The 15,137-nt window shown below is 42.2% G+C and overlaps 1 protein-coding gene across 1 annotated transcript in view; it reads left to right on the top strand.

The window, feature by feature from the left end:
- LOC126188586 (uncharacterized) overlaps positions 1–15,137 on the top strand; it is a 91,742-nt gene that overhangs the window by 4,062 nt on the left and 72,543 nt on the right. The gene's annotated exons all lie outside the window — the stretch shown is intronic.

Below are 15,137 nucleotides of genomic sequence, written 5' to 3'. Positions count from 1 at the left end.
ATTCTGTGGTAGGCATTGTCGAAATCGAGAGAGATGAGTTAGTTTCGTTGTAACGTATCTGCTGGGTGTACAATGGCTCTGCATGCTACAAGTACATTAGTCATCGTTCCCCCTGTTGTTGCATTAGATGATATGGTCCTAAGACTTCATAAAGGAGTTACTTCACTCTATTGTTAATGAGTCGTGTATAAATTTTAAAAACCGAACTAAGCAGACTTATTGGCCTGAATTTCTTTAACCTAATCCCATGTGGAGTTATGGGGGTTAGTGCCACGAGGTCCTCTGTGAAAACTTTTGGTAGGTCGTCGTTTGCCATTATTTCGTTGAACACGTAGTTTATTTCTGTGCCTATTATCTCCCAGAAACACACATAGAATTCTGCTGCCAAGCTATTCATCCATACTCGGCGGTTTTTTGTTTTTTTTTTCAAAGAAATTCCTTTTCTTCTTTGGTATTTGTTTCAATTTCTGCGTAGAGTCTGTTAAAGTAACTTTCCACTTGATACCGAATCTTAGTTCAAATGGCTCTGAGCACTATGGGACTTAACTTCTGAGGTCATCAGTCCCCTAGAACTTGAAACTACTTAAACATAACTAACCTAAGGACATCACACACACCAATGCCCGAGGCAGGATTCCAACCTGCGACGGTAGCGGTCGCGCAGTTCCAGACTGTAGCGCCTAGAACCACTTGGCCACCCCGGCCGGCCCGAATCTTAGTCTGCGTGTCCTTCGCCAGATCGTCCATCAAGTACTTTATTAGTTTTTGCCAGGCTCTTTTTGTTTCTCTGATGATAGGAGAAGGGAAGTGGTTTCCTGTCCGATGTCGTTTGTATAGGACTATGCCTCCGCGTTCTAGTGATCGTTGCGTTAGAGACGAAACTTTTGCTTTAGTACATTTTATTTTAACGATGCTGTTTGGTAAGGTATTGGGTTCTTTTAGGGTTCTCTTAAGCACACGAAGCAGTATTCTGCCGTATGTAAGCTTTTTCCTTTGCGTTTTGTTATGGTCGTCTTCTCGAGTTGGGTTTTGTTAGTTCCATCCACCAGAGCACGCATTCTTGGTATATGCGCCGTTTTTATAAGCACTTATTCCATGTTTCGGTGATTGTCTGCTTTAGATGTGTTTCCCTAAGTCACGCGTTTAAAACGATCTCCCATTAAAAGTTATTGACCAGTTCTAGTTAGCAGACTTGTTATATCCTCTTTAAAACATTTTCTTTTAGGGACTTTATTGCTCGTACCCGATGCTGCATACACGTTGACCATCGCGAGGTCATATATATAGACAGAGACTCCTCTGCCACTCTCGTGTATGCCCCATACTGTTCATCCATTTTTTAAAACAATATTGCTGTACCACCCAGATTTTTTACATTAATGATCGCGTCGCAGCCGGTTAATTGGTATATTTTGTCTGTGACGATTCCTTATAGGAGGAGTATGCCCACATCGGCAGCATACACAAGTGGTGGATAAAATTTGGAAACACCAAACACAAAACACATTACCATGCTTAATATGGTGTAGAAAAGTCGTTGCCACACAAAACAGCTTCCAGTGGTCTTGGAATAGGTAAATACCGGTCGTGTATGGTTTTCAAGGGAAACTTACAAGTTCAAGTAACGACGATGGCGGTGGCTAGGGATCACGCACCGTTCTGTCCAAAGCAGACCACAAGGGCTCAATAATACTGAGATCTGGTGGCTGTGCTGTCCAGGAGAGAGGCGATAAATCATCCTCGTGCTCACAAAACGAGTCCTGGGCCACGCGAGCTGTGTGAGCCTCGGCCCTGCCATCTTGGAACACAGCAACGCCATTGCAGAACAAACATTTTAACGTGAGATGGATATAATCAGCCAAAGTGGTAACATTGGCAGTAATGCAACCTTGCAGAATACTCAAAGGGCTCATGCAATCCACGATACGGCTGCCTAAATCATCAGAGAACTCCCGTCATGTATCACTCTTTGGACGTAATCCCCATCAGCAGTTGGAGTCACTGTGCAACAAGGCTCATCGATCAAATGACTTTCTTCAAATGGCTCTGAGCACCATGGGACTTAACATCTGAGGTCATCAGTCCCCTAGAACTTAGAACTACTTAAACCTAACTAACCTAAGGACATCACACACATCCATGCCCGAGGCAGGATTCGAACCTGCGACTGTAGCAGTCGCGCGGTTCCAGCTACAAGCGCCAGAACCGCTCGGCCACAAATGACTTTTTTCCATTGCTTCATTATCCAGGTTTCAAGGGTTCGGCACCATGTTTTCCTTCTTGCGGGTATTTGCATTAATGTCGTGTGGTTTTGGAATTCCATCTCTCCCTGCAGATCCCTGCTTATGGAACTGCCTTTGTGGTGTTTTGGTGCTGTCACGGTTTGCGAGTGCGACATGCAGTTTTCCTGTGACTTTGCAGCTGTTGTCCCTGTAGTAACCACAACCAACATCGGGAACGCCGTGGGCTGCGGATCGGAGCCTCCAGGCGGTGGGGCACGCACCACTGGGTAAACACAGGAGGAGTCGGACGACAGACCACGACAACTGACAGCAACCGACCACGACTGACTATGAGCGACACAACAAGAAGAGATAAACAACGGAGGCTTGTGGAAACCACAACACCAAACACCAAACGTAAATCCACTCGGAACCAGAGCCAGGCAAATGTCAACAACGAGCAACGACCAGAACGCAGTACCGCCGAGATAGAAACGAAATCCAGAGCGAGTACCAGACTGGCTGGACTAGGTTTTTTTTCTTTATTGTGATTTCATTCCCCTGCCCCATATGGGCAGGGGAGGGCTGTCAGCAGCACAATCCGCCGCTCTTCAGCCGAGTGACACGATAACTAAAACAAGAATAAAATAATACATACATAAGGAGATAAAAAAGGGGAACATAAAACAGAGTAAGGGGAGAAAATGGAGGTAAAAAGACATGGACATGTAGACGTTCATGGAGGACAGTTAAAAAAGTCACCAGAAAGTTAAAAAACACAGTTGGCGATTCTTACAACACAGAGAAGACACTGGATGCTCATGCACAGGTTAAAAGTTGGCAACAGTATTAAAAACACTCCGAAACAACACACTTAAAACCCACTTGGAGCACACACGACAAAGAATAAAACTACCAGGTGGGACCCGCCGAGGGAAAGGTCAGAGAGGATGGAAAAGGAGGGGAGAGCATGGGGTAGCTGGGGAAGCGGCGGGATGAAGAGAGGAAGGGCAACCGTGGGTTCACGAAGAGGCAGGAGACACATGGGGCGGGAGAGGAAAAGGGAAGACAGGGCAGGAGGGAGCGCAGAGACACTGGGCACAAGAGATCGAGGGGGAGTAGGAGGTGGCAAGACTCAAGTTTCACACGGAATTTGCAGTCTCCCCTCCACAACGACCACAGGCCGGTCACGTGATTCCACCTCCACACGGACAGGAGGCGGGGCGTGACTGCCAGCGCCCCTGGTTTTACTTGAGTGTACTATGTTATTCAAAAGAACAAGTTTCCGAAGCTAATGACACACACATATTTTGGATATGCAATAGATGCATAAGGTAATTCATAATAATGACAACAGAGTTTGTCAGGGCAGCAAATATGTGTGGTTATTGTACAAAGTTTTAAAACCATTCAGCAGTTTGCTGAGGACGACTGTATGGAAAATATTGACAGTTCAAGATGATGATGATGATGTTTGGTTTGTGGGGCGCTCAACTGCGTGGTTATCAGCGCCCGTACAATTACCCAGTCTTTGCTCAGTCTTTGACAGTTCAATAATTATTCTATCCTATTTGAGCAGCAAATAGACAAAATATTGGAAACTCATTCTTCAGCCGACTGTAAAACTCTGAAAAGTCATATCCCATGTATTGCCAAACTATGCATTAATTGTTATATCAGCCTAAGACACGGATATATTATGAACATAATGCTTGAAGTATGCGGAAAAAACTTTAATAAAGAAACGACACGAACAATGAACTGTTTGCATCTGCTAAATGCTTATGTACAAAGAAACAGCCAACTCGGTACAGCACGTTAAAGTGGAAATTTCACGAACTTAAGCCTTTTTAATTGCCGTACACGAAATTAAAGCCGACTCCTTCGGCAATTTTGTCACAGACATTTTATTTTGAGCAATAAAAACATCACAGTAGAAACTCATGTTCGCTACACACGAAAGTTAATAAGAAAAATATTTATTCTGGTAAACAAAACGGAATAAGAGTGCAAACTTTTGTTAAGTCTCTTAATCTTCTAGGCTCCTTTTGGGCTGTAAATTTTTGAACAACTTGTAGTAAAAACCTGAAAAGAATCTGTGCAATCTGGTTGTAGTGCACTTTGCTGGTTTTGCTTACAAACACAAAGCAGGCGAGAGTGTGTGTTTTCCGGCGGGAAAGGCAACATAGTACACTCAAGTAAAACCAGGAGCGCTGGCAGTCACACCCCGCCTCCTGTCCGTGTGGAGGTGGAATCACGTGACCGGCCTTTGGCCGCTGTGGAGGGGAGACTGCAAATTCCGTGTGAAACTTGAGTCTTGCGTAGGAGGTGACATCCGCTCAGAAGGAGGGAGGGGGAGGAGAGAGAGCCCTGAGGAGGAGGCAGGAAGAGGGGGTAGAGTTGGTAGGAAGGGTATATGTCAGGGCGAAGCTCATCATCCAGGAGGGGTAGACGGTGGAAGTTGCGTTGGGAAAGGAGATGGAGGGTGTGGAGATGGAGGGAGGGAGGGACACAACGGTAAAGGCGCGGCAACTGGTTGGGAGTGGAGAGGAAGGGAGACACCAGGGGGTGAGGGGGATCAAGGCGGCGGACAAAATACAGTGTGCGGATGTGTTCAAGGAAAAGGAGAAGGTGGGGGAAGGGGATGAGGCCATAGAGGATGCGCGTGGGGGACGGAAGGCGGATGCAGAAGGCGAGGCGGAGTGCATGGCGTTCGAGGATTTGGAGGGCTTTATAGAACCGGAGAGGGGCGGAAATCCAAGCGATGCTGGCATAACAAAGGATGGGGCGGATCATGGATTTGTAGGTGTGAAGGATGGTGGAAGGATGTAGACCCCACGTCCGGCCGGACAGGAGTTTCACGAGGCGGAGGCGGTTGTGAGCTTTGTTTTGGATGGTAAGGAGATGGGGAGACCAGGTGAGGTGGCGGTCGAGTGTGAGGCCAAGGTATTTGAGGGTAGGAGTGAGGGGGATAGGACGGCCATAAATGGTGAGGTGTTGGACTAGGGCAGAGCGGGTCCCTATATACGAAACCGGAGGGAGCGGCCATTGGCCACTGTCTGCACGTGGCATAGCGGTGGCGCCCTCGCTGCGCGAGAGCCGCTGCGCGGAATAGCCGCCGCGGAGGCGGAGCCCTCTATGGGCTGACCACGTCCATTTGTTCTGCCGCGTGTTCGACTTCCGCGGCGGAAGGTACTAGAGTCCCCTTATTTTCTGTCACAATCCTTTTCAATGACCGTCCATCACGGTCACTCAACACACACTTTCGTCCTCCTTGTCACTTGGTGGATGACGTTTTCCTGCTTTCCCTGTATGCGGTATGAATCTTCGATATGTTCTCTCCTGTAACACCAACACTTCGACTACTTTGGTTACAGAAGTATCCACCACAAGAGCATCAACAATTTTCCCACGTTCAAAGTCACTTAGCCCCGACATACTACACTCGCTACACAGAACAAAGTAACAATGTCCTGACCACAACTGACACTTGTAACGTATTGAGGACATTGCAAAGATGCCGTTCGTGGTCAAACAGAACTGCGCAACTTTCATGCTTGTCTAGCATCTGCATTTATGTTCAGACACGCATTTCTCGTCGTGTTTCCATACTTTTGTCCTACCTCCGTAAGTAGATCTTTAAATATTGTATTTTCCTTAGCGGCTGCATTATGTTGACATACAAGAAATGTATTCGCAGTTGCGAATGTGAACAACCTTCAACCGCATAGCAGAATGAGGAGAATGAGAATTTATGCCGGACCGTTGACTCGAACCCGAATTTCTCGTTTATAGCGAGTGGTCGACTTACCATTGGCTATCCGCGCATACCTCTCTGCCAGACCCAAACTTCCACATGTCGTCAACCATGTATCTACAACGTCCCCTCGTACATCCATTATGTATATTCTCGTTTATACGTTACAAGTTATATTATGTATATTCTCATTTAATTGAAAATCACTTGCCTGATGGCGTCTGATAAATACGATATTGCAATGCCTTAGGAAATGCATGAAATACTCGCAGTTGTGAATATGAACAACTATCAACTTGATTCCATCCGGTAAAATTCTCGTTTCCGTCTTTCCATGACATCGGACTTCCAAACGACGCAGGCACTGCAGTATCGTATTATGTTGATGCTGACAGTGTCAGTTTTATAATCTCGCATGCTAGTTGGCTGAAATTACTCTCCGAAGTCTTTTGACCAAATCAGTAGTGTGTTGGTTGGCGATGGAACGGAGATTTCCATTTATTGTTCCAATTGTGGGCATTTTTAGGTTTCTTCCCGCATGTTGTGCACTGGTTGTACTTCGATATCTGTGTCTTTTGCTTGTGTATCGCGCTTTATACGCGTTGTGAGGGTACCGGTTCATCACGTTCAGCAATCGTCGTTTCTTGTTGCAAGTTTCACATTTCGGGTCGGGTTTGTCCGTCGGCGCTGCGGGCGGAGTACCTAGCAGGTTGTTTCCTTGGCCCTCGTGGCTTTATGCTGGGCCATATGATGCACTCTGTCTAGGGGACTCCGGCTGCTGCTCTTTCCTGCGAGGTTTCAGCCTTGCTATATGTCGTACTCTTCCAGGGGGTTTTTGGTTTGTTCTCTTTGCTTTCCTGCACACCGACAGGTAGATGAAGGATATTTGCTAATTTGTAACAGGCTCCACTGTGTTCTGTATGTTCAATACTCTTTTTTGGAAGAAAGTTTGCATACTTTGAGCATTTGCTTCCCTTGGTATTTGCTCCTTTGTATTGGAGTCTTTATTTGTGAGCAAGATACTTTAAGGTGATCCATGGATCCGCAGTTTGTGTGTTATCTTGGTTGTCCATCGTAAATAACAAGAAGAATTGTAAGACGTCGTGGTCTCCTGACCTTCATTGCTTACATATTCCGCCTTCACAATCATATTCCTCACATCAAGACGCTTCATTCGAACCCAAACTCGATAAGATAAAGTCAATGTTGTATGAATTCATGTAAACGATATGCAATTAACAAGTAAGTGCACCGTGGTTGAAATACTCAAAGCTGGCATACACACATACGTTCCAGACACGACGGTCACAGAAGCTTTTAGTTCAGGAGAGAAACCGTGCAACTGGATGCCGGTCCCTTCAGAGTACGACCCAGCCTATGTCGGCCGGTGACGGCTAGTGTAGTGGACAGTGTGGGCCTGAGTAAAAGGGGGGAACGACCCTGTGTTCGGCTTAAAAGCAAATTCCGCTACATTGTGTGGGAGCGGCCAGCCTACGCATTCCTTACACATAGCACGCAGTTTCAGAGATTTTCACAGGGAGACAGCAAACGCCAAACGTCATAGCTGCAGGTTTCCAGATTGGTTGCCTTAAACGAAACGTCATTCTCCCATTTTAGAAGAGCAATGCTGATTGGCAGACGATATTTCTGACACCTTGAGCTGAAGGAATAATGGAAGAGACCAAAAGATATACCGCTTCACGTCTGGCGTGGAGAGGCGCCGTTCCGTTGTCGCTCTTTGAGTGAGGAACAAGTCTCTCCTCAGTACTTCACTGGGAGAGCACCTTTGTCGAGAGTGAATCGAAGTGCTATTCTATATTGAGTCCTTGTGATTAAGCATTGTTCACTGTGTTGGCCGACACAGTTATTGTGCGGTGTGAACAGACAGAGTTATAGTTAAATGCCTGCGATCGAATTTTGAGTGGCATCGCGGTGGACTGGTTATCTGACTGGTGTACCACATCAATAGTTATACTAGGGGCGAATAGGAATCCTTGACTTCATCAAGGCATAGGGAGAGTTTGATTGGTGAATGTTAATCTAGATAGAATGAGAGTTATCTTATTTGTCAGCAGCTAGTGGCGCAGACAGCAGTCATCGCAGCTTATGGAATTGTGCGCTACAGCTATTGTGGGCCCCATATTTCCTCCACAACAGTACACTTCACTGAATTTCACAAGCGACAGCCTTGACCATACCTAGCAACATTCTAAAGGATAATTATTCAAGTTGAGTAGGCGCGCCTCTCAGCCATTTTGCCAAGTCAACAACCATCTTAAACTTCATATAGAAATTTCATTAGCGATCCTATCCTTGAGAGGTAACGTCACATTCCGAAAAGAACCACGATATAACTTGTTCAATTCATAACTAAAGGTGCCATTGTGATTTCTCAGAATTTTTGCAAAATAAATAATAACTTTCGTTAGTTTCATGTTTTTCTTACACTAACTAGCACTACTCCTGTACCCAAGTATCCCACTACTTATGTAAGAAATTTTGTGAATTTTTGTGTCATTTCCTTACAGCGGACAACTCCAGAAGATATTTATTGCTGAAAGTTTTTCAGGCATTTCTCTTTAGAACGTTAGGAGCGTCTGTCTGACTTCTGTAGTAGTGTGGGGGTGGAAATTGCATCTTGCAGGAGCCACAGGGTAAAGGGTACATCTCAGATTAATCCATTGCGCAGAATAACAGAATAACAGATCAACCCCACACCTCAGACAATGAAACATATAATCATTTCACAAAAACGTATGTACCTTTTTAAATCGAGTATAACGTTAAAATGTTTGCTTCCTGACCATTTGTCGCTCCGAATTTGCAGCTCAGTGCCATACTGGAACAGAATTTTTTTTGTTTTAGTAAGTTCAACTTCAAAAGCCACACTGTGCCCACGTACAAATTTTAATCCAAGGCCTGGAATAACTTATACCGATTATACAGATTTCACCGTATTCGGAGAATATAATCAGCAGAAATTTCAATATTTGTCGTAAATCGCAGACACGTCTCTTTATTGCTTAAATCAGCTTAAACGACATTTCTCAGAAATTCTTATTGAAACTATATCATCTCGACTTCTCGCAAACCAATTTTCTCGTAAGGCTACTCGTCAGTGTCCGAAAGTTATGGCAGTGCGCAAGCGAAAGAAAACGCCAACTTCAATGTACATTTCTTAATTTCATTTTTAATATTGAAAATCCTTAAATGTTACTTACAAGGCTGCAACCAACTGCTGTCCCCGCGAACTGCCGGCGAGCGACGTCGGACAGTTGTTTACGGCGCCCAGTGCTGTCGCCGCACGTCCGTTCCGCACGGCAGCTGAGGTGCGACTATGTTATCAAGAACATTCCTTTCTAGAGAGCAATGAACTACCAACTTGGCTTCACGATTTCGTTAACTCCAAACCAGTAGGCTTCTACTAGCACGGGACGGTAAGCTATCTCAACTTTGTCAGACTGTTTTGACCCTAGATTACTAAACTCTCGTAAAATTTATGATTGCAGTAGGGTATAAAACAAAATATTTTGTACTTAATTTGGTGTGTAACATACCGTTGGAGATTTAATAATTGTAATGAACTAATGCATAACCTATAAATTATGACTTGCCTCGAATAAATGTGGAGTAACACAATTTATAATAGATTAGTAGCTGTGTAACATTTCTCCCTTTTAATGTTATAGGGTTAAATAATGTGAGAAAGTGTATTTTTCATGTTTAACTAGCTTAGAGCCCGCTGCTTCCCTCGCGTAACTGTATGGCCTGCAGGGACTTTTTTGTTTTTATTTAATCGAATTTTTATGTTGTTTACAAATTGCAACACCTTCTAAGCTTTTCACGCTAATTGAAACTATATAAGCCTGGTCTTTCCCGAATGTACTTCTGTCCAAAAAGCGAATCTGGTAGCTGGAGTTGGTTGGTTGGTTGGTTTGAGAATTAAAGGGACCAAACTGCATAGGTCATCGGTCCCTTGTTTCATAAACACACAGAGCACAGTGAAACCATCCATTAGGCATTCGAAGCACAAGATAAAAATCCCAGGGGAAAAAAATCCCCAAGGTCAATAATAAAGAAACATGGAAAACGGAGCACAGCAATAAAAACAACAAAGAGAAGAAAGGCAGAAAGAATTAAAACTGTACAGCAGAGGATCGTGGCTGGCTGATCACGAAAATAATACGATGAGCCAGCCACTCTGCAACACGTTAAAACCTCCAGCCTAAAAGATTAGGGTGGAGTCGAATTGCAACACAAAACAAAGTAAAAGAGACAGCACAAAAGAGGGTGACGCAATAAAATTAGAGGGACCTATAAAAGCTACTTGCTCGAATAAAACTTAAAACACGATCTGCCATAGAGACATTGTCACCTAAAAGAGATGATAAATCACCCAGGAGATTAAAAGTTCGCCTGAGGGCGGTTAAAAGAGGACATTCCAACAATATATGGGCCACTTTCATGGTTTCACCACAGCGACAATGAGGGGGGGGGTCCTCTCGAGGCAGCAGATGACCATGCGTCAGCCAAGAGTGACCAATGTGGAGCCTACAGAGAATAACAGAATCCCTGCGAGACAATAACAGAATCCCATGGAGGAACCCCACACTGGAGTCCAAAGTTTTTGTTAATCATCACTTTTGCGTTCTTGCACAGATGTCTCCATAGCATACCAGTTTTCATAAATTCAGATTTTAAAGTAAGAAGATTTTTTTTAATTTTCATTTCCTATTGCACGCCCTTGGGCGTTAAACACTTCTTTTTATTTCTAATCGAGAAGTCGAACACCAGTTGTCATAGATATAGCCAGTTCTTGTTTGCTGCGTGTGACTGCTGTACTTGTATCATCAGTAGAAAGAACTCGCTTTGCAGCTTTATGAATATACAGCGGCAGGTAATTAATATGTATTAAGAAAAATAAGGGAGCCAAGTCTGAATCCCATGGGACACCACTCTTGATACCTCCCCAGTCAGAGGACTCACCTGATTTTTGTAGACTGTCTGTACTGTTAATTTCAACCTCCTTCATTCTTGCAGTTAAATATAAATTAAACCATTTGTGCATTGTCCCATTCAAACCGCAATACTTAAGCTTATCTATAAGAGTTTCATGATTCACGTAGTCAAAAGGCTTTGAGACATCTCAAAAATCCAGATGTGTGATGTTCGGTTATTCAGAGCATATGATATTTGTTCAGTGAAAGCATATATAGCATTTTCTTTTGAAAAGCCATTCTGAAAACCACAATGACATTTTTAGTACTTCATTTTTGCAGATATGTGAAGCTGCTCTTGAATACATTACGTTTTCAAGAATTTTGGGTAAAGCTGCCAGAAGTGAGATTGTAAGCATCAGACCTATCCCCTTTTTTATGGAAAGGTTAAACAATAACATATTTCAGTCTATTCAGAAAAATACCCTGTTTCCATGAGCTGCTACATATGCGGCTGAGAATCGTACTTGTTTTTTAGTACTGTGCTGGAAATGCCATCAATTCCACGCAAGCTTTTGAGTGAAGTTATTATTTTCCTAATTTCAGTAGGAGAGATGGATTGAATTTCAATTTCATCAAACTGCATAGGTATTGCATCTTCTAATTTCAGCCTTGCATTTTTCCTACAACACTAAAAAAATAATTGTTAAAATATTTGCTACATCTGACTTTTTATTGACAAACTTTTCATTGAGTTTGATAGAAATACAGTCTTGCTGTGCTCTGAGCTGCCCTGTTCCCCTTTCAGTCATATTTCAAATTGTTTTAAATTTATTATCAGAGGTGCTAATCCCAAACATAATGCTCATACCTCTGGACTTTTTAATAACTTTTCTTAATACAGTGCAGTAGATTTTATAATGTTTGATTATTTCTCGATCATCACTCCTGCTAGCTGTAAAATATGTTTTCCTTTTTTGTTTTCAAGATAACTTTTCCCTTTAGAACATGCCACCATAGCTGTCGCACGGTTCCAGGCTGAAGGGCCTAGAACAGCTCGGTCACAGCGGCCGGCACTTACGGGTTGTAATACTGCTGTGGCTTTATAAAACTTCAGTTGGATTTCTTTCCTGGCATTATTCTGAAAACGTTTTAAGTTCATTACATGTACGGAATTAAATTAATATAATTTCTTGTGGACGTCATGGCTATATTCGGAAGTTAAAAATGTTTAATTTTATCCAGGTTTCTATTATTCAAGACTCCTTTACATCTTACTGGTTGCTTGCCCTGAAATACGATCACTTTCTCTTCATCTGTGCGCAATTTTAGTAATTTTATGGAGCATTGTCCGTGGAGAAAACAGCAACCTAGAAAGCTGTAATAAAATGCGGCCTGCTCCATTCCACCGTAATTTGCTGTCACGAAGGAGTAAAATGGTGTGATGATGATCTTATGAGATACAGGTGGGCAGCCAGCGGCCAGTGGGCCGCACCTGGCTTTCGATCGGTTTCGGCCTGACCAACGAAATAAATTCCAGCTGAGAACAAAATGGATGTACTATCACAAAATCGTGTTTCCAGGCATAGTTTGCTGGCGTGGCGTGTCAGTATCGGTCCAAAACCGCAAAAACAGTAACCTCATGGACACTCTAGTATTCACTTTATGCGCTAAAGCAGTTTCCGCACGAAGACGCGGCCCGCGAGCTTAAGTTAGTATGTGAATCAGGCCCGCGGGCCATTAAAATTTGCTCACGCCTGCTGTAAGAGATCGAAAACGGTCATCGAATGAGATACATGACATATATTCGATCAAGGGAAAAGATAAGTTACCTCCTCCATTGGCAGATGCTGTAAGGGAGACCACAGTCACACAAGGGATGATCCCTGTGGCTAATGGGACCAGAGAGACTAGTTTTTTAGGTTAAAGTCGAAGTCCAGATAGACAACAATCAAGAAAAATAGAATAAAAGAAGCTTCATGCACATTAAATGAGGACAAAGCTAAGTGTAGTATCAATTTACTTCATCAGCATATCAGGGGAATAAAAAATAAAGTAGGTGAGCTCTTAGGAGTGTAGGCAATCTCAAAAATAAGAATGGGATCAACATACTCTGTCTGCCTGAACACCACATACCTGTGGGGACGGAAAGTGCCAGGATAAATGGGTATAATTTAGCATCTTACACTTGCAGATCTAGCATGGATAAAGGATGGAGTTGCCATTTACATAAAACAACTATATAAACACAAAACTGTAGAAGTAAGCAAATTTTATGTCGACCAGCACTTTGAAGCTGGAGTATGTGTATCATGTCTGAAATCAGCAACTCTGATAATAAAATTAAAACAATTTGGAATATTATTAAAAGAGAAACAGGTCAACCAAGAGCACAGGAAGACAGTATTACCATCAAATTGAATGAAAGCTTTACGAACAAAAAGTCAGAAGTTGAAAATATTTTTAATAATCATTTTCTAAATGTTGTGGATATAGTAGGATCCAGGTGTTCATTAGAAGATGCTAGGCTGTTAATCGAAGAGGCCATACCTATGCAATTTGATACAATTGAAATCTCACCCACTTCTCCCTCTGAAATTAAGAAAATAATAAACTTGCTTAAAAGCAAAAACTCACATGGAATTGATGGCATTTCCAGCAAAATACTAAAAGCTTGTTCTCAACAGATAAGTAAGATTCTCAGCCACCTGTGTAATAGCTCTCTGGAACAGGGCATTTTCCCTGATAGACTGAAATATGCTATTGTTATACCTTTACATAAAAAGGGGGATAGATCTGATGTCAACAATTACCGCCCAATCTCCCTTCTAACAGCTTTATCCCAAAATTTTTGAGAAAGTAATGTATTCAAGAGTAGCTTCACATATCTGTAAAAATGAAGTACTAACAAAATGTCAGTTTGGTTTCCAGAAAGGTTTTTCAACAGAAAATGCCATATATGCTTTCACCAGTCAAATTTTGAATGATCTGAATAACCGAAAACCACCCATTGGGATTTTTTGTGATCTCTCAAAGGCTTTTGATTGTGTAAATCATGAAATTCTGCTAGACAAGCTCAAGTATTGTGGCATGAGTGGGACAGTGCACAAATGGTTTAATTCGTACCTAACTGGAAGAGTGCAGAAAGTTGAAATAAGTAGTTCTCGTAACATGCAAAGATCAGCACATTCCTCAAACTGGGGAACTATCAAGAATGGGGTTCCACAAGGGTCAGTCTTGGGTCCTTTGTTGTTCTTATTATATATTAATGACTTGCCATTCTATATTCATGAAGAGGCAAAGTTAGTTCTCTTTGCTGATGATACAAGTATAGTAATCACACCTGAGAAACAAGAATTATCTGATGAAATTGTCAATACTGTCTTTCAGAAAATTACTAAGTGGTTCCTTGTAAACGGACTCTCACTGAATTTTGATAAGACACAGTACATACAGTTCCGTACAGTGAATGGTATGACGCCACTAATAAATATAGACCTTAATCAGAAGCATATAGCTAAGGTAGAATATTCCAAATTTTTAGGTATGTCCATTGATGAGAGATTAAATTGGAAGAAACACATTGATGATCTGCTGAAACGTTTGAGTTCAGCTACTTATGCAATAAGGGTCATTGCAAATTTTGGTGATAAACATCTTAGTAAATTAGCTTACTACGCCTATTTTCACTCATTGCTTTCATATGGCATCATATTTTGGGGTAATTCATCACTGAGGAATAAAGTATTTATTGCACAAAAGCGTGTAATCAGAATAATAGCTGGAGTCCACCCAAGATCATCCTGCAGACATTTATTTAAGGATCTAGGGATATTCACAGTAGCTTCTCAGTATATATACTCTCTTATGAAATTTGTTATCAACAACCAAACCCAATTCAAAAGTAATAGCAGTGTGCATAACTACAATACTAGGAGAAAGGGCGATCTTCACTATTCAAGATTAAATCTAACTTTGGCACAGAAAGGGGTGAATTATACTGGCACTAAAGTCTTTGGTCACTTACCAAATAGTATCAAAAGTCTGACAGATAACCAACAAGTATTTAAGAAGAAATTAAAAGAATTTCTGAATGACAACTCCTTCTACTCCATAGAGGAATTTTTAGACATAAATTAAGAAAAAAAATTATTAAAAAAATAAATAAATAAATAAAAATAAAAAACACACAAAAAAATAAAGTTGTTATATTAACTTAAG

The sequence above is a fragment of the Schistocerca cancellata genome, chromosome 5 (genome assembly GCF_023864275.1).
Source record: "Schistocerca cancellata isolate TAMUIC-IGC-003103 chromosome 5, iqSchCanc2.1, whole genome shotgun sequence".
NCBI lineage: Eukaryota > Metazoa > Arthropoda > Insecta > Orthoptera > Acrididae > Schistocerca > Schistocerca cancellata.
Note: the sequence above shows the minus strand (reverse complement) of the source record. Positions and strands in the feature narration are given on the sequence as shown.